Source organism: Equus przewalskii, chromosome 6, assembly GCF_037783145.1.
Source record: "Equus przewalskii isolate Varuska chromosome 6, EquPr2, whole genome shotgun sequence".
Lineage (NCBI taxonomy): Eukaryota > Metazoa > Chordata > Mammalia > Perissodactyla > Equidae > Equus > Equus przewalskii.
The window spans coordinates 29777144-29797211 of record NC_091836.1 but is presented as its reverse complement, the minus strand read 5'-3'; the positions used below and the strand labels follow the sequence as shown (position 1 = coordinate 29797211).

The window sequence follows — 20068 nt, the reverse complement described above, 5'->3', positions numbered from 1 at the left end:
CCTTCTCAAAGCTCATAGTGAAAGAAAGTCTCTTTATATACATCACACCCACTTATTTGTATGTAATACAGATACCCATATACGTCTCCCTGCTTTCTGAAATTAAATGTTTAAAATGAAATTCAAGTCATCAAACAAAATGAAACTGGCTGGCTCCTGAGGAATATGGGCACATCACTGTGGCAATTCCTTGCACCTACTGCAAGTACCACTTGGGCAGCTTCCCGAGTTATAATCCTGGAGATGTTGTGACTCTCCTTACCCATCACACGGAGATTGGAAACATAAATCTTTACTTGTTCAGGTCTGGCTTTATTTGTAGGCAGCCTAGGAGATGTGTATTGCAGCTTCTGTCCAAAACACCTGCCTCGGTTGCCTGTGGAGGTGACTTACGTTATTGCTATGGGAGACTTACTCCTCTGGGATAGGGCTGCAAGTAACTTTATCAAAGAGGAACCACCTATGGTGCTGTTATGGACTAACTTGTGTCCCCCCAAAGTTCATATGTTGAAGCCCTAACATCCAATGTGCTATATTTGGAGATAAGGACTTTAGAGAGTTAATTAAGGTGAAATGAGGTCACAAGAGTGGGGCCTAATCTAATAGGGCTGGTGTCCTTCTAAGAAGAGACAGACACCAGGGATGCCTGTGCACAGAGAAAATTTAGCCATACAAGGACACTGAAAGAAGGTGGACTTCTGCAAGCTAAGGAAAAAGGCCTCTGGAAAAACCCTGCTGCCGGCACCTTCATCTTGGACTTCCAGGCTCCAGAACTCTGAGAAAACAAATTTTTGTTGTTTAACCCACCCATTCTGTGGTATGTATTTTGTTATGGCAGCCCTAGCTGACTCATACAGGTGCAAATCCCACAAAATACAAATTCTCCTTGTCAACAGGAATGTCCCCAAATAGACCAATGAGTGAGACCCCTGATAGTGACAAAGGAGAGCAGAAAATAGAAGTGGGACTCAAAACAGGCCAGTTTAGCCAGAAAAAGGGTAGTGAGAGTAGATGGGGAAGAATGTTTCAGCATAGAGTGCTACCAAGGGAAGGCAGGTAAGAACATGGTGCTGGAGTGGGCAGCCCTGGGCAGCTCTGGCTGGGAGGCACTGTGGGGCTTCTGCAATGACAGAGTCAGAGGCGGTAGGCTCCAGACACCCATTTCTCTTCCAGCTTACCCTGGCCTTGGCAACGTGGTACCAAGCGACTAGAGTCCCACTGGGCTGCTTCCCCCTCACTGTGACTCTTACGTCCCAAAGTTCTTGTTACTGAAGCCCAATTTCCAGGAACTGGCTCTGATCTGATTCATGGGCTGCACATAAGCTGCACATTTCAGGTAATTAACTGTGGTGACCGGAAGTGTTGTGTTGGCATATCTATTCAGTGGGCTGTCTCTGCACACTTTGAGCCATGCTCTCTGCCTTCTCTTGACATTTTCAAGAAAAACACAGCCAGCAATGCTTCTGGGGATGATGGGGTCAGGGCTTGTAGGGGTTGGGACTTAGAGAGCACGGGGCTCAGATAATTTTTTAACTGCTTTCATTCCACCTCTGCATTTCCAAGTGTACCTAAACAGCACCCAAGTACCTCTCCCACAGAATAGTTCTGGTCTGGAGGTCCTGAGACCTGAGTTCAAAACATATCTGTATGAATGACTTCTAAGTCGACTGCTTTTTAACACCCTAAGTTACCAATCTTGCAAGTCCCTGTTTCTTTCTTTATAAAGCATGAGAAAGTTAGGTGGTGAGGTGAACAGAGAGCACCAGACCAGAGTCTGGAAATCTGCATTCTGAGCCCTGTGCTTTATGAGCTCTGTGGCCTTTGGCATCCATGCTCCTTTCCTCTCTAGGTCTCAATTTCCTTTTCTGTAAATAACGGGGATAAACTTTACTATCTATAGAGTCCCTTCCTGTGCCAGAATCCTGAGAGGCTATGAAAAAAAAGGTTGAAGGCAAAACCAGACTGTGTGTGTGTGTGTGCGTGCGCGCGCATGCACACACGTGCATGCACAGCCCTGTAGCTCCACGAGCGGTAAATGAGCAACGCAGGATGTTCACTGAAACAGTAGAATCCTTCTTGCTTGATTTGCTTGACCATGGGCAGCACTCACTGCTACAGCACCTCTACTCACACACTAAATAATGCCAACCAAGAAAACGTGTAACATTAGATTAAGAGAGAAAATATACATGTGGAGTGGAGGAAAGCCCACTCAGAAAGGCTACTTGGAGTAGGTAGGCCCTAAACTGCGTATGCCAGAAAAAAGAAAAGAAACCACCCCATTCACCCCTCTGGGCTGCCCTGAAATGCCAGGGCACCACACAGTCATCCTGAGAACTCACAGCCACACAACGGGCTGCATTCACTGCTTCTGAGTCTTCTGTCCTCCCGCGTGCTTTGGCGTTAAGATACGATGCACATGCCAATCCTGAATTAGAGTCAACCTGACACAGCATCCGCTGTAGATTAAATAAAAATTCACTAGGTAAAAGCCAAATGTGATAAACTTTCCCACAACAAGAGGATTTGGAAAAGTATATTAAAATGGGGGAAAAAAAAAGAAAAAAGTCCTAGCCAAAACAAGGCCGCCATTGAAATTTACCAAGTGGCTCCTTTAATTAAGGACTGTCTCCTTAAATTACATTCATTTCTCTTACCCCTTTCAGGGCAGTCCAGGGTGAATAATATGTTTGTTTCTGGCTGAAGAGGTGCCAAGTTTAAAGGTAGTTTTTGGTTAATAAAACTGGTCTGAGCTATCAGCCAGCAATCCTGTCTCGTTTTAGAGACCATGAGAAACTGGTTTAACTCTGATCAAGAACGAGAGCACATACTGATCCACAGGAACTTTCATTTGAAAGCATATTTAAAGCAAGTAAGAAAAAAGAGTAAATGACATTGAGATCTGCTTTTCTGTTCCTGGAGGCTTCTCCTACCTGACGTAACACGGTACTAACGCATGGCTCTCACTGCAGTCCAGGGCAACCTGCGCATGGCTTCCAGCCAGAGCATTCTAGAAACTAATTGGTTTTCTTTCCTACACAAGAACTAGCAGTAGCCTCTCATTATCTATTAGGAAAAAAAAAGCCTCACTCTTGATACTGATAGTTAGAACCTCAAACAATCAATTGCTTTATCTTCCCTGTCCCCATTTCCCCGCCTCCTAGGTCAGCCCCACTTACTCTCAACGTGGCCCTTGGACGCCAGTTTGGAAAACATTTCATTGCTTCCACCAATCTGGATCCTAATGATTCCTACAAGGCCACTTTAAGGGCAGCTTGTTCCATGAATTCTTCAACATTAACCTCTTCCTTCCCTCAAAATTATGAGGATCTTGTTAGCCCTTTGAGGACTAATCTGACTGGTTCTCGTTTTTCTCCAGCACCTAACCTAGAGTTAGACTCTCAATGCGTTCCCCAAATTTTCCATATGAAGAAAGAAATTGAAGTTGGTTCTTAGAAGACCAGCGTGCTGTATTTAACTTTCACTGTGGTCTAAATTGACTTAACTCAGTGATCTTCTCTCTTCTTTTCCTCAGATGTGTGATGTGGTCCCAATCTCGTCTTCCGTGGGTACCTCTGAAGTTTGGTGCTGCATTCAGAGGGCGAGGGGTGGAGCCAAACTGTGTTGGCTCGTCTTCCACAGCTTGGAATTTCCTAGCTATGTGACCCTGGGGAAGTTACTTAACTCCTCCATGTTCTCAGTTTCTTCATCACAGGCTCGTTGTGAAGGTTAAATACATCAATACATGTAAACTGCTTTGAACCTTGCCAGGTACACAAAATGCCAAATTAACATCGACTGTTATTATGCTTCAGCCACATTGGCCTCCTGTTACCTACAATACACCATACTCCTCTCTACCTCAGAACTTTCACACATGTGACTCCTCTCTACCTGGAATCTTCCTTGCTCATTCTTTTCCTTCAGGTCCCAAGTTAAACGGCACTTTGTCAGGGAGGCCATTCCTGACCCATCCAAGTTCCAGGTTAAGTCTCTTCTAATACGTTCCTGTAACTCCCTGCATATCAGCCCAATACTAATCACATTTGCAATTTCTTGTTCAATGACCATCTTTCAGGCTAGACTACACACTCCAAAGGTAAGAAGGGGATGCATTTGTCTTATTCATTCTTGGACACCCAACACCCAGCACAGAGATTACAAATAAATATTTACAGGGTAAATGAACCAACGGACTGTAAAGAGGGAATTGGAGAAGGTTCGTGGAGGTGACAGTCCCAGACTTTGGGACAAGGTTACATCCAATAATAAAATTAAAAGACACAAAATAAAGTAGATTAGATTAGCCACCTGGAGACCAGACAGCAAATGAGTGGTTAGGGAGATGGAGAAACATCTAAGGCCCAGACAGGTTCGCCAGGATGTACTGGCCTTTAGCGTTAGTTCTGCAAAACAAGGGAGCAGAAAGCTCAGCGGTGCATTGAATAATATTTTTGCCACCTGTAAGAAATCATCATGGCATGTATCCCCAAAGCCTCCCTCTCCAAAGGGAGCAGAGGATCCAAGTTGCCTGGATAATGTTAGTAACGCCTCCTTTTGGTACATGCCTGAAGAACAGTGGTTCTCCCATGATGTTGCTTTTGCTCACTTCTTTATTTGGCTGAGGGTGGGAGGAGCCAAGTAGGTTAGCAACACATGCCCAAGAAGGAGGAGAGAGGAAAAGATGTGTTCATGGCTAGCACACAGCCCCTTCCTTCCCCTAATCCTCCTTCAGAGTAGAACATAGCTCAGCATTAAATATTAAATAAGTGAACTTGCTCAGTGCTCCAATCACCCACAGCACAGCTTCTACAACACACTCACACATTTCGAAGCCTCCTAATTAACCAGAGGAAGCTAGAACTTCATGGCGTTGTAGACAGCTCTAACGAGCTTGTTTTACAGGAGTTAAAGAAATGTGTTGATTGGAAAGTCGGGAGCACTAACGATAAAAGACAATGGACCCAATACATGGAGGCCATTCTGTCTGTCCTGGAAGGAGAAAGAAGTTAGGGAAGTAAAGTTGGTCTACTGGGAGACTGGTGCCTTTCTCCAGAATGACAGCCTCAAAACTGACTTCATCGAACTGTCTTTACAGACTCTTATTTGGGCAGATCAGGAAGGTCCCTACACCTGCGTTCTAGCTTTGGTTTCTCAGACTCTGCCAGGTGGGACAGGTCCTGAGGAGCGATGGGACGAGGAGTGCAGGGAGAAAGGGAGCAGAGAGGCCTGTGACAGCCTTCATGCCCGTGCAGAGAGGAGAGAATCCGTCCCCCTTGTTTCTTCACAGTGGGAAAGAAGGGAGAAAGATCTGCAAATTAATCCATTGTGACAACCTTTGTGAAGAACCTCACTGTTTGATCTTGAAAAGATTTCATAATTCTTTTGATGGCTTTGAGAAGAGAAGGGGTAAAAAGTTAACTTCCTTTTGGATTCTCTTATCAAGAGTAAATAAAGTTCAACTTTGCATGTTCTCTAGTTAGCAAGCCCCCCTTCCTGGGACCCAGAGATCAAGTTTGTGATTGAGAGAATTCAATAAACATGAGGAAATGTGACCCATTTGGGAACAAAGATCCCAATGTGCTCATCTCCAAAGGGAATCTGACTCTCCCCTGAAACTGTCATAAGCCTCGGCCAGAGAAATATTCCCACCTCTGCAGGCAGGCGCTGAGCAGTTGGGTGAGCCGGGCCTGACCCTAGGATTGCAGTATGCTTCCCTTTCCAAGAAAATGACCTGGGCAGGAAGACGAGATAAATGAAGCCCCCGATGAATGAGCAAAGGGAAGTTAGCTGGCTTTCCAAACTGGGTTCTGCCAGTGTCCCTCTAAGTGACCTTGTCTAAATTATATCTTCTTTCTAGGCCTCAGGTTCTCATTCTGTACAATGGGATAACAACTTCACTCTTACCTTACTCACTGGTTCAGCATTCAAGATGCCAACATTTCACCTGCCATCAAGCTACACAGCTGCAAGCTACCAGCTTCTAAACAGAGGGCTCTGGCCTTCGGTCCCAGGTGGTACAGTATCAAATGACTGGTATTTCCACTTGGTGCTTGCCTGAAAAAGGAAGTAAACTGGGGCTGGCGCCATGGCGTAGTGGTTAAGTTCATGCACTCTGCTTTGGTGGCCCACGGTTCACAAGTTCTGATCCTGGGCATGGACCTAGCACTGCTTATCAAGCCACGCTGTGGCAGCATCCCACATAAAGCAGAGGAAGACTGGCACAGATATTAGCTCAGCCACAATCTTCCTCATGAAAAAAAGGAAGTAAACTTTTTATTCAAATAGCCTATAAAAAGACAAAATATTTCCAATAAAAACTGTAAAAATCTTTTAAATTTTATCCTCGGTATATGCATTATCTACTCAGAAATAATTATTTATATTTTGAAAATGTAAGCAACAATTTGGGAGCTTTTCTACTAATTTTTAATGTGTTGTGTGTCAAAGTTTAACTGTATGCATCTATTTTGATTAGATTTGTCTTTCGTCATTTATCAGCATTCTCTTCCTTTATAATCAATAATCTTCCCCAAGACCTTGTACACTCCAGGGGCTTCTACTGCCCCATGTGGTGGAATGTTCCTTCCACTCTTCTTCCGTCGGGGTCTTTACCTGTTAGCAAAATGGTCTCTTCTTAGCTTTTGTCCACTGAGAGAAAGAAAGGCTTGCTTTTACTTTTGTAAGTTTCTGGCTCTCATCTCCTGCTTCCTCATATATTATATTCAATTCAGTTCAATTTAACCAACATTTATTGAGCCCCCAATATGTACCAGGAACTTCGCTGGCACTGGGGGCTTCCAAGATGCGTCAGGCACAGCCCAGCCTTCCAGGTGCTGATAGCCTGGTGGAGGAAGTGTCTATCACAGACCATTCGTCCAGCTGAAAGGGCTTTTGGCATCACTTCCTAGAAATCCCTTCATTTTACAGATGCTGTTACTAAGATCCAGCAAGCGAAGTGACTCACCCAAGTTCTACCTTCCCAATGGCCGAGGAAGGACCGGAGTTTAAGTCCCATGGTTCAGAGTCTAGGGTTTGTTCCACCATATGCTAGTAGAGGAGTGAAGACAGAAAGAAAAATAAAACAAAAATCCTCTGCTGTTGCTCTACCTAGTAAGGAGAGAAATGTGACACGAATCTCTGTTCTATAGATCTGATAATCAGGATAAATCACTAAGAAGTAATTTAAAAATGCATAAACTTTTTAAACTCAATATTTCATAACCTAAAAATTTGTATATGACATTTAGGAACTTTGACACTATTTGATCCAGGCAAATATTTAATTCTCCTAATCCCACTATTTCCTGCCTTATAACCCTCTTCATTTGTTCTTAAAGTTGAATGTAACTCTAAGTCAGGGATCTAGCCAGATTCAACCTTTTCTGGTTTGAAAATATTTTTAATCTTAGGTTGCAAACATTATAAATTACTTATTTTTTTATTTTACTTACTATTTTATTGAGATATAATCGATATAGAAAAAACTGCACATATTTAATGTATACAATTTGATGAGTTTAGTCATATGCATACGCCCATGACACCATCACCATATCCATCATCTCCAAAAGTTCCTTATGTTCCTATTTTTGGTTTGTTTTTTGTAGTAAAACACTTAGTATGAGATCTACTCTCTTAAAACATTTTCAGGTGCACAATACTGTATTGTTAACTACCGGTACAATGTTGTACAGCAGATCTCAAAAGTTTACTCATCTTGTATAACTGAAACTTTATACCAACTGAATAATAATTCTCCATTTCCCCCACCCCCAAGCCCCTGGTAACCACCATTCTCTTCTCTGCTTCCGTGAGCTTGACTAATTTAGGTACCTCATAGAAATGATATTATGCAGTATTTATCTTTCTGTGCCTGGCTTATTTCATTTAGTGTAATGTCTTCTAGATTCAACCATGTCGTTGCAAATGGCAGGATTTCCTTTTTTTAAGGCTGAATAATATTCCATTGTGTGACTATACCATATTTTCTTTATCCATTCATCTGTGAGTGGACATTTGGGTTGTTTCCATATCTTGGCTATTGTGAACAATGCCGCAATGAACATGGGAGTGCAGCTATCTCTGTTTTCATTTCCTTTTGGTTATATACCCAGAAGTGGGATTGCTGAGTCATATGGTAGTTCTATTTTTCATTTTTCTAGGAACCTCCTTACTGTGCTCCGCAGCAGCAGCACCATTTTACATTCTGACCAACAGTGTAGAAGGGTTCCAATTCCTCCACATCCTCACCGACACTTGTTATCTTCTGTTTTTTGACCACCTTAACACCTGCATGTCCTTTCCTCTTATCTGCACGCTATTTCCAGGTTGTTCTGGAGGGAAGCCTAACTAACCTGCGATCCCTACCTCATATCAGCACACTGAGGACAGAAACACCTCTTCTGTTTCCTGAAGTTGTCTTCTACCATATCTACCACTTTACGCAGAGTCCTTTCCTTAAAGATCTAGACTTTTCACCAGGCTGGAATTTTAAAGCACCAGCCAGCCAGCCTTGGTCTCTCAAGGGGCTGCTTCTGCTGACCCATCTCATGTGCTCCTGTTTAGAATTACCTCACCCCAGGAGCCCAGAAGTGATCTCAGAAGGTATGAAACACCTTTAAGGGACTTATTTAAAAACCTTTTGTCTACATAAATTCAGAGCAAATAATAGCCTATTCCACAAATGTCATGAGGCCTTAGAGATTATCTCTTCCAATTACAGGCAAGACAACTAAAGCTCAGAGAGGTGAAATAAATTGTCCAAAAGCATGTAGCTACTTGATGACAGAACTAAATTTAGAATTTAAGTTTCTTGAAGACCCCTGCAATGCATTTTCAAATATATTATATTTCTATTCAAATTAGAAATACATAAGTAGTAATGAATTACTAATAAACACTTAATGAGTACTAGAAGGCAAAAGGTTCTGGGTTATGTGCTATGGAGGATACAAAAATGAATAAGATGCACTTCCCAGCCACTAGGGGCTCACAGCCTAGGAGAGGAGAGAGAAGGCACTACAATTCAAGGCAGCTTTCAAAAAACTGCACTATTTGAGATTAAGCAGTAAAAGGTTGGGAGAGATGAGAAAGGGAGTAATTTTGATTCCAGAGGTTTAGGAAACCCAGTGGAGAAGGCTTGTTTTGAGCTGAGCCTTGAAGGATGAGTAGAATTTTGATGGAGGGCGTTCTAGAGGAGCAGGACACAGCCACAGAGGCAGACGGGTTTCTGAGCTCTCCTCAGATTTCACTAGTTAATTAGGGAGGGTGGCATCTGAATTTTAGTGACTGGGTGCAAGGTTCGGCATTCTGGGCTGGGCTTAAAAATCTAGCCTCTGATCCATAGCCAAGAGTAGTATAGGCCACAGAGTTTACTGATTGCTCAAAAACCTAGATTGTCTGGGTTCATATCCCATCCCCATCACTTACTAGCAGTATGACTTTGTGCCTCTCTCTGCCTCAGTTTCCTCATCTGTAAAGTGGAGCTTATAATATTATCTACCTCATAAGCTTTTTGTGAGAATTAAGTTAGTCAATACAGGTAAAGTGCTTAGAACAATGTCTGGGATGCAGTAAGGGCTAGATAGGTGTTTGTTAAAACAGTCCAATCTGGCTGAACACAGTAGGTTGTTTCAGATCAAAGATTCTCTGTAGAGGCAGAGAAAAACTGTGAAGAGTCTCTACTCTGCTACTCAAATAAGAAGGAGAAGAAAAATACCTTAGTACCAAATTCTGTGATGAATTTACAAAAAAAATGCTTGGGGTAGAGTGTCCTTTGTCATTGCCCCAATCCCCTGTCTCACCTCTGCCAGCAGATCCCAGACACGTGAGGTGACCCCCTGTGATGCTCCTCACCCTAAGATGATGAGTTTGGCCTTACCCGGAATTACAGTCTGTTCTTAGTAATGCACTGAAATCACATGGGAGCTCGATTCTCCATGGCTCAGAATAGATCCTGACCTCGCTGTGGGCTCCCTGCGCTAATGGTTTCATGTATTCCAGATTGCATTACTACCAGGAATCGATTTTTCAGCTCTTTAAAAACAGCCTATTTTGGTCATCTTTCCCCTATTCTTAGAGATGTATTTATTTCCCAGAATGTGTAGTGACTCTTAGACAAAATAAATTCTGATTACTGAAGTGGAAGCAATCCAGTTGTCAGGGAAGCTGGAAGGTTTACCTTGGGAAATTCTTTTGTAGGTCAAAGCAAAGGAAATTTATTTCTCTAACTTGGAGGCCCAAAGCGAAACAAGCAATGTAAGATTCAACTGAAATTTGAGAACTTCTATAAACGATGTCAGGTATATAGAGCACTACAGTTTATACAGTGGCGCTATCCAATATGGTAGCCACTAGCCACATACAGCTATTAGGCACTTGAAATGTGGCCGAGGTGATTAAAGAAATGAATTTCTAATTTTATTTAATTTTAACTAATTTTAATTTAAAAACTAATATGAGTCAGTCACTAAAAAACTTTTTAAGTTTGGGAAAATTGAGGGATATAAGTCTACTTAATCAACTATAGATATTATGTAATCTAAATACAGATCAAGTATATCTGATTAATATTTAGCATCCAAATTGAGATTTACTGTAAGTGTAAAATACACTGGATTCATAAACTTAGTATAAAAAAATGTAAAATAGCTCCTTAATACTTTTTTCATATTGATCACATGTTGAATTGATAATATTTTGGTTGTGTTGGGTCGAATAAAATATGTCATTAAAATTAAGTTCACTGGACTCTTCTTACTTTTATTTAATGTGGCTTAGAAAAATTTAAATTACTTTTGTGGCTCACATTATATTTCTATTGGACAGCACTATTACAGAGCAACACCAACCCATTTGTTCCTTACTACAGTCCCGTGACTTGGTCAAAACAGGTATTATTATCCCTGTTTAAAAGATATGGGAACAAAAGTTGAGGTAGTGGCAGCTCACCAAGCCTTGGAATGAGAGCCAGAGCCTGACTCCAGGGCTTCTGACTGAAATCCAGGGCCCTTCCAGTGCACTGTGTTAGTTTGAAACTACAGATGAAACATAAGAAAGGCCTCTTGGACTCTTAAACTCAACCTGTTAATTCTGAACCTAAGCAACGAAAGGGAGGCAAACAAGCCTTAAAAGAACAACATATCCTAAGCAAAGATCACAAGAGCATGCACACACACACAGACACTTGTACCATGTATACTGCATTTATTAGAACAACTATCAGGAATGATCAATTACCAGGCAACTATAAACTGAACAGCTACCAGAACTCACACAAGACTGGAAGACATACAGATTCCATTCAGACAAGTAAGAGACATCATTAAACACTTAAAGAATTCCATAGAGACACAGCAAAGGTCACGTCACCCTAGAGTAAAGGCTCCAAAACCACCCTAACAAAGCTTAAAAATAAGCCTCACAGGACCAAGCTGATGCAGAAGTAAATTAACTGCCTGTCAGAACGAAGCCCAACACTGTTTAAATAAAGCCAACAAAATCTGGACACTTTATAAGTAGAATCTAAATGTCTCACATCCAATTGAGAATCACTAGACATATGGAGAAGCAGGCATTAGAAACAGATCTAGAAATGACATATATGTTGAAATCAGTAGAAAACCCTCTACAACAAATATTATAAATATGTCCAAGAATTTAAAGGAAAACATGAACACAAGGGAAACTTCATACTGCTTGTGGGCAAAAGTCGAGAAAAGATTCATCTATAGTGACAGAAGGTAAATCAGTGGTTACCTAAAGGTGCTGACAGGAGATTGATTGGAGTGGAGCTCCAGAGATTTTTTTTTTTGAGTGATGGAATATTCTGTAACTTGACTGAGGTGGTGATTATACTCAACGTTCATCAAAATGTACACATAAAATGGGTACATTTTATTAGATATGTAAATTATATTTCCAAAAGAAGTTGATTTAAAATACTCCAAAAATAAATAAAAATAGGCAGAGGAAAATAGAGGAGGGTGTGAATGGCCCCAGATTAGCCATGAGTTGGTCATTTTGGAGGCTGGAGGATGGTTACATGGTGATTTGCTATATTGTTCCAAATTTCCTATAATCAAAAAAAAAGTTTTTTTTTTTAAAAAAAGAGGAGAAATAGGCTTCTGGTTCTGTCTGAGGGAATATAATATTGCAGGTGATTTGTTTTTAACCTCTCCGTAAGTCTTTTCTCTTTCTAAAAATTTATTTATTTTTATTTTACATCCTCAATCATCCTTTCATTTTCACTACCTCCTCGTAGACACTCACTCAAAGTGGTTCACATCTTTGGATATTTATCTTTGAATATTTATCAATATTATCAATTTATCAATATTATCTTTGAAAAGCAGTATTGCCTTTGGTATATATGTATTTTAAATTTACATATATTGTGCAATAGATCTCATTCTTTTCCTTTTTGTTTTTGTTTCACTCAACACTATTTAGAAGCTATATGTATCTTTTCTTCATTTCATTATAAATATAAATGAATATTTATATTCATTCCCCAAGTGAAGAATGTCTCAGTTGCCTCCTATTCCTCACTTTCACATATATCAAAAAATGCTTCAAAAAAAATTTGTACATGTCTTATGTATCTGTGTACTGGTTTTTCTGTGGAATTTAGCCAGCAGTAGAATTGCTGAATTTTAGACTATATACATACCTAATTTCCATAGGGACTACTTTCACAAAACTTTCAAATGGCTTCTCATCCTATTCAGAGTGAAATCCAAAGTTTTCAAAACATATACTGCCCTTGTTATCTGCCCCTATTTATCTCTCTTACCTCATTTCCTCTTATTCTTCTCTTAACTTCCTCAGCTCAAGTCACAGTAACCTTGCTGTTCCTTCAATATTTTAGCAGTGTTCTCAGTTCGGATCTCTGTGCTTACTGTTAACTGCCTGGGACTCTCTGCTCCAGGATTTCGTGGTTAATCCCTCACAGGTCTTTGCTCAAATGTTTCCTTCTCAGTGAAATCTTCCCTAGCCGCCAAATTTAAAATTGTAACTGTTCCTTTTTCCTCTAGCCATCCCCTATCCACTTATCCCTTCTGCCTTCTCTCCATATATATCACCATCTGACATACCTTAATTTTACTTTTTAATTGTGCTTGCCATCTTCTCTCTCCACTAGACTGTAAGCTTAGTGAAGGCAAATATTTTTATATGTTTTTTCACTCACTGTTGATTTCCCCAGCATCCAAAATAGTTTCTGGCCCATTTTTAGCACTCAAATATTTATTGATTAAAATACTGCCAGATCCATCTCTAGAATGACTGCAACAATCTTTATTACTGTGAGCAACATGAAGATTCTCATTTTCCTCATTCTAGTCAAATATTTGGTATTGCATGAGTTTCTAATTTTTACCAATCTGATGGATATAAAATGTTATTGTATTTTCACTTTAATTATATTTTTTCTAATTACTAGTAAAGTTGAGCATTTCCTTATATATTTGTTGGTTATTTGAATTTTCCCCTCTGTGAATTTCTAACTCATTACTTTTCCCATTTTTATACTGGTTTCTTATTTGTATTGTTAATTAGCAAAGCTCTTTGACTATTTAACTATTCTAGACATTAACTTCATCAGTTTTTGACAATGAAATATCTTCTCCCAATCTGTTGCCCATCTGATCCAAGGTATCCTTGTTAATTTTGTTTATGGTGTTCTTGATGGAGCAATAATAATTTATTTTGACATGGTTCATCATTTTTTGTTTTATGATTTTTTCTTTTTAATCAGCTTTATTAAGGTATAACTTACACACAGCAAAATGCACCTTTAAAGTGCACAGTTCAGTGGTTTTTGACAAATAAATCACCCATGTAACCACACACAATCAAGACATGGTACATTTCTATCACTTCAAAAAGTTCTCTTATATCTTTTAAAGTCGATATCTTACTCCTGGTCTCAGGAAACCACTGATCTGCTATCTGTTACTGTAGATTGATTTAGTGTGTTCTAGAAATTCATATACATGGAATCATACCATATGTACCTTTTTATATTGTTTATTTTACCCAGTGTAAGGTTTTGGAGCTATGTCTAAGATGTGTGTATCAGTGTGTTTATCCATTCTCCCGCTGATCAGTGTTGGAGTTGTTTCCAATTTGGGGCTTTTATAACTAAAGCACTGAGAACATTTATGTACAAGTATTTGTGTGTACATATGTTTTAATTTAATTAGGGTAAATACCTAGGAGTGGAATTGCTGGGTTATTCATGTGTTTAACTTTATAAGAAACTGACAAACAGTTCTGCAAAGTGGTTTTACTCAAATCTACCAATTTTCCACCAATTGTTGTATGCTTTTGTGGTCTTATTTAAGAAAGCTTCCTAACTCCAAAGTCACAAAAATAGTCTATATGAGTCTGAGTTTTTTCTTTTTATTAGCTTTACTAAGTTTCATCTTTTACATTTAGGTTTTAATTCATCTGCCGATCACCTTTATAAATGGCATTAGGTAAAAATCAAACTTTACTCTTCTGCACAGAGTGAGATAGTTTTACCTGAACCATACATTTTATAATCAATCCTTTCTCCACTGGTTTTGTTGCCACCTCCATAATATATCGTTTCCATATGCATGCTCTATACTTAAACTACATGTCCTGTTTCATCTATTCCTGTACCAGTACATCTTTTTGTTTTTAATTCCTATCCTTTATAGGATGTCCTCATATCTTATTGGTCATATAATAGTCTTGTCTTTTTGCTCTTTTTTATGAAAATTTACTTAGCCCTGAGCTCATTCATTCATGAACCCTTATTTTAAATATTAACGGTGGCTTTATTTTTCTTTTATTTTTTCAAAAATATCTTACTGGACATTTAGTTAATTTTAATTTTTCTGAAAATAAAATAAATTTGAAGGAGAAATATTAACAATATTAACTCATTCCATCCACAAACATAGTGTAGCTCTTCATTTATATTCTTTTGAGTTTTCAAATTTCCCATATAATGCCCTAGAGTTTCATTAATTCCCAGGTACTTCATAGGCTTTTGTGATATTTTGAATGGTATTTTATTTTCTATTTTTTGTAATTGCTTAGCACTTATGTAGAAGAACATTATCATTTTTTATGGAACTCTCTTATTAGTACCAATAGCCTGATGGGTAATATTTCCTTTGTAGATAATCTTATCATCCCTGAATAATAACAATTTTATCTTTTCTCTCCCTAACTTTATACCTTTTACTTCTTTTTCATTTTTATTATCTTCTCCAAGGCCTCTAGTACTGTGTTGAGCAATAACAGCGATCATGGACATCCTTGTTTTATTCCTATGCATCTAAAGTTTTCCTGTTAAATATGATGTTTGATGTATTTTTTTATATCTTTTATCATGTTAAGGACATTCCTTTTAACTCCTTGTATGTGACAGATTTTAATTATAAATAGATTTTGAATCTGATCATATGTTTTTTCCTGAATCTACTGAGATAATCATGTGATTTTTGGTCCTTTCTTTGAAGGTAAAAAATCTACATGACATTTATGCATTATTTTTTAATAAATTGTTTATTTCAGTAGGCTTACAGCTTACTTCTCTGCCTCTGGGTTCATAAATAAAATGGGCCTATAATTTTCATTTTTGGTACTGCCTTTACCTGGATTTTGGAATCAAGGTTACATTTCCCTCATAATATGACTTGGAAAAATATCTGACCTTGTACATTGTATAAAACAAATGATTATCTCTTCCTTGAACTCACTTGTAGATTGTCTGAGTATTTGGGTTTTTGGGAGGGATGGGGCATATGTGGACTATAACATTTCTGTCATTAGAGTTACAGAAAGAGAGGGGAAAGAAAGTGGGACTGAAAAAATACTTGAAGATATGTAACCCAAGACTTCCCAAATTTGGCAAAAGAAACCTGTAGATTCAAGAGGCTGAGTGAACCCCAAACAAAATAAACTCCCAAACACCATGTGAAGACACATCATAATTAAACATTTGAAAGCTAAAGTCAAGGAAAATAATCTTGAAAGCAGACACAGAAATTATGCACTACCTATATGAGAAAAGTAATTTGAATGACAACAGAATTCTCATCAGAAGTCACAGAGGCCATAAGGAAGTGGCACAACATTTTTTAAGTCCTGAATGAAAAGAACCTGTCACCCCAGAATTCTATATCCAGTGAAAATATCCCTCAGGAATGAAGGCAAAATAAAAGCATTCTCAGATGAAGAAAAGCAAAGAGAATTCTTTGTCAGCAGACCTACTCTAAAAGATGGCTAAGGGAATTCTTCAGACAGAAAGGAAATAATAATAAAAGGAAACCATAAGCATTAGGAATTTATTAAAAGGCAATGCCAAGAGCAAATATATGGATAAACATAATATACTATTGTTCTCCTCTAGAGTTTTTTAAATTGCATTTGATAGTTAAAGGAAAAATTATAATATTATCTGATATAGTTTTCAATGTAACGTTTAAAACAACTATATCATACAGGCAAGAGGGGAAGCCAACCTAATGTGATAAGATATTTAAAATTCTACTTGAAGTGGTAAAATGTCAATACTAGTGTCAACTTAAGAAGCAAAGTTGTCTGTTATTTTATCTCAAAATGAGTTTATTTGGGAATAGGCAAAAAAATTGAAATTTGGGAAGTGCATGCTATGGTAAACCACAGGCAAATCTGGAAAAGAAAGGAGGGGAGCTACTTTTTTAGAGAAAAAGTAGGAAGTAAGAGGCTGTTGTAAACGAAAGTGCATTGGGAGGAAATAACAATTCAGGGTGGCAACAGCTTCTCATTGACTGATCTGTAGCATTTCTCATTGGCTAGGCTGTTGCTAGGTGAGGAGAGAATTCTTCCTTTGGTAGTAAAGTAGATTTACTACTTTGGATACAAATGTCTGTCTCTTCCTGTTTCGTATAATTGACGGGCAATGGAGCATGAGAGCTCCCCCTACAGGCCTTCTCGACTCCTATGTACTCAAGGTTTCTTTTATTAATTTCTACACTAGCTGACTGCAAAATAGGTACGTTTTTATGTTATAGTCTCTGAAGCAACCATTAAAATAACTATAGAAAGAGATACTCTAAAAAATAATAAACCTATAGACAAATCAAAATGGAATTATAAAACAGCTCAAGTATCCCACATAAAGACAGGAGAAAAGAAACAGGCATGAAAAACAGAAGGAACAAACATAAATCAAAAAGTTAAGTGGTAGATTTAAAACATAACATATCAGTAAATCCATTAAAAGTGAATGTTCTAAAGATGTCATTTAAAAGACAGAGATTGACAGAATGGATTAAAGTGGGGAAAAAAGGAGGGGGGACCCATGATTCAACCATATGCTATCTATAAGAAACTCACTTCAAATATAATTATAGCAGTAGATTAAAGATTAAATGATGAGGAAAACACTATGCAAACATAAATCAAAAGAAAGCTGAAAAGGCTACATTACTATCAGACAAAATAAACTTCAGAATAAAGAAAACTACCAGAGACAAATACAGACATTACATAATGATTAAAAGGTTAATTCACTAATAAGACAGAATCTTAAATGTACATGCATCAAAATATAGAGCTGCAAAATGCCTGAAGCAAAAACTAACAGAACTGAACAGAGAAATAGAAAAATCCATAAATACAGTTGGAGACGTCAGAACCTCTCTTGTAGTAATTGAGAGAACCACTAGACAAAATGTCAGAATGGATATAGAAGAACTGAAATATACCTTCAACTAATGAGATCAAATTGACCTTTACAATCACTACTCCAACAACAAAATATACATTCTTTTCCAGTGTTGATGGGACATTCAAGAATACAGATGTATTGGTTAGAGTTCTCTGTAGAAACAATCAATAGACTATATATACAATATGTATAGTATTATAGTATATATGTGTATATATATACTACAGGTATATTATAAAGAATTAGCTCACTTAATTACGCAATTATGGAGTCTGAGAAGTGCCACGATCTGCTGTCTGCAAGCTGGAGATCCAGAAAAACTGGTGGTATAATTCAGTCTAAGTCTGAAGGCCTGATAACCAGGAGTGCCAAGGGCAGGAGAAGGTCAATGTCTCAACTCAAGCAATCAGACAGGAAGGATCAAATTCTTCCTTCTACCACCTTTTGTTCTATTCAGGCCCTCAATGGACTGAGTGATGCCCACCCACACTGGCGAACGCAAACCAATTTACTGACTCCATCAATTCAAATGCTAATTTCATACAGAAACGTTCTCACAGACATGTCCAGAAATAATGCTTAACTAAATATCTGGACATCCCATGATCCAGTCAAGTTGACATATAAAAATTAACCATTAACCATGATATGATCTATATATCATACAGATCATATATCTATATCATAGATCATATCTTAAGTCATAAAATAAACATTAACGAATTTTAAAGAACTGAAATAATGCAAACTATATTCTATTACCACCATGCAATCAAACTAGAAGTCGATAAAAGAAATACAAGAAAACTCAACCACTTGGAAATTAAACAACATATTTCCAAATAATCCATGGCTTAAACAGGAAATCTCCAAACAAATTTTAAACTATATTTAACTGAATTAAAATGAAAATATGGCATATTTAAATATGTGCAAAACAGCTAAAGCAGTCCTGAAATGAAAACTCATAGCACTAAATGCTTATACTGCAAAAGAAAAAAAGTATCAAGTTAATATTCTGAAAATCCACATCAAAAAAATAGAAAAAAAAAGTAGACCCAAACAAGAGGAAAGAAGGAAATAATAAAGATAAGGGCAGAAATCAACAAAAGTTAAAACAAAATAATAATAGATAAAATCAATCAAATCTAAAATTGATATTTTGAAAAATAATCAGTAAAACTGTAAACCTCCAGCAAAACTAAAAAATTAAAAAAATTACTAATCTTGGGAATAAAAGACGGGATACCACTACAGATTCCATAAACTTTAAAAAGATAATAAAATATTACAAATAAATTTGACAATTTAGATAAACTTGCCTGATTCCTCAAAAATCACAAACTATCAAACTCACCCAAGATAAAATAGATAATCTGTATAGTCCTATAATTTTAAAGAACTTGAATTCATAATTTATAAAAAGGAAAACTACAGACCAATATCCCTCTAATAGAGATGTAAAAAAAACTTCACCAAAATGTTAGCAATTCAAATTCAGAAATATATAAAAATAATAGTACTCCATGACTCAGAGGAGTTTATTCCAGGAATACAAGATTTGATAATCAGTCAGTGCAATCCATCATATGTTTATAAAGAAGAAAAATTATATGATCAAACCAGTTGGTGCAGAAAAAAGCCTTTGACAAATTTCAATATCAATTCATAATAAAAACTCTCAGAAAAGTAGGAATAGAATAAAACTTCCCCAACCTGATAAAGATCTGACATCAACCTGGAGTAACATCATACTTGATGGTGAAAAACTGAATGCTTTCCCTGTGAGATCGGCTATAAGATAAGGATGTCTGCTTTCATAATTTCTAGTCAATATAGTACTTGGCATTTTAGCCAATACAATAAGACAGGAAAAGTAAATGAAATGCATACAGATCAGAATGGAAGAAATAAAATTGTCTCTATTTTCAGATGATATGATTTTCTACCTAGAAAACCCCAATAATCTACAAAAAAAACTCATGGAACTAATGAGAAGTTTTTAACAAAGCAAAAGTTCAACACACAAATTCAATCATATTTCTAAATGTTAGAAATGAAAAACTGGAAAATAAAATTTCAAAGATCATATCAATTACAATCACATTCAAAATGGAATACTTAGTCATAAATCCAATAAATCATATACAGAATCTTAATGTTGAAAACTACAAAATGCTAATGAAAGAAGTCAAAGAAAATTTAAATAAAAGGAAATCCCTGTGTTCAGAGATTAGAAGACTCAACATAATAAAGGTATCAATTTTCCCCAAATTGATCAATAGGTTTAAAGCAATTCCTATCAAAATCCCAGAAGGATACTTAGTAGATGTAAATAAGCTGATGCTAAAATTGATATAAAAAGACAAGCAA

General features: G+C 37.6%; 2 long non-coding RNA genes across 6 annotated transcripts in view; one reads left to right on the top strand and one right to left on the bottom strand.

Annotated features, from left to right (window-relative positions):
* Positions 1-20068, bottom strand: part of LOC103557915 (uncharacterized) — a 242031-nt gene that overhangs the window by 57976 nt on the left and 163987 nt on the right. The window lies entirely within an intron of this gene.
* The window catches only part of LOC103561971 (uncharacterized), an 87096-nt gene that overhangs the window by 15366 nt on the left and 51662 nt on the right, over positions 1-20068 (top strand). For 3 of the 5 annotated variants that reach the window (XR_547597.2, XR_011541392.1, XR_011541391.1), the window contains 2 exons: positions 1174-1336; positions 3536-6594. The exons of the other annotated variants lie outside the window; for them this stretch is intronic. This is a non-coding gene — a long non-coding RNA (uncharacterized lncRNA). Of the gene's footprint in view, positions 1-1173; positions 1337-3535; positions 6595-20068 lie in introns of those variants that run through there. 5 annotated transcript variants of the gene reach the window in all.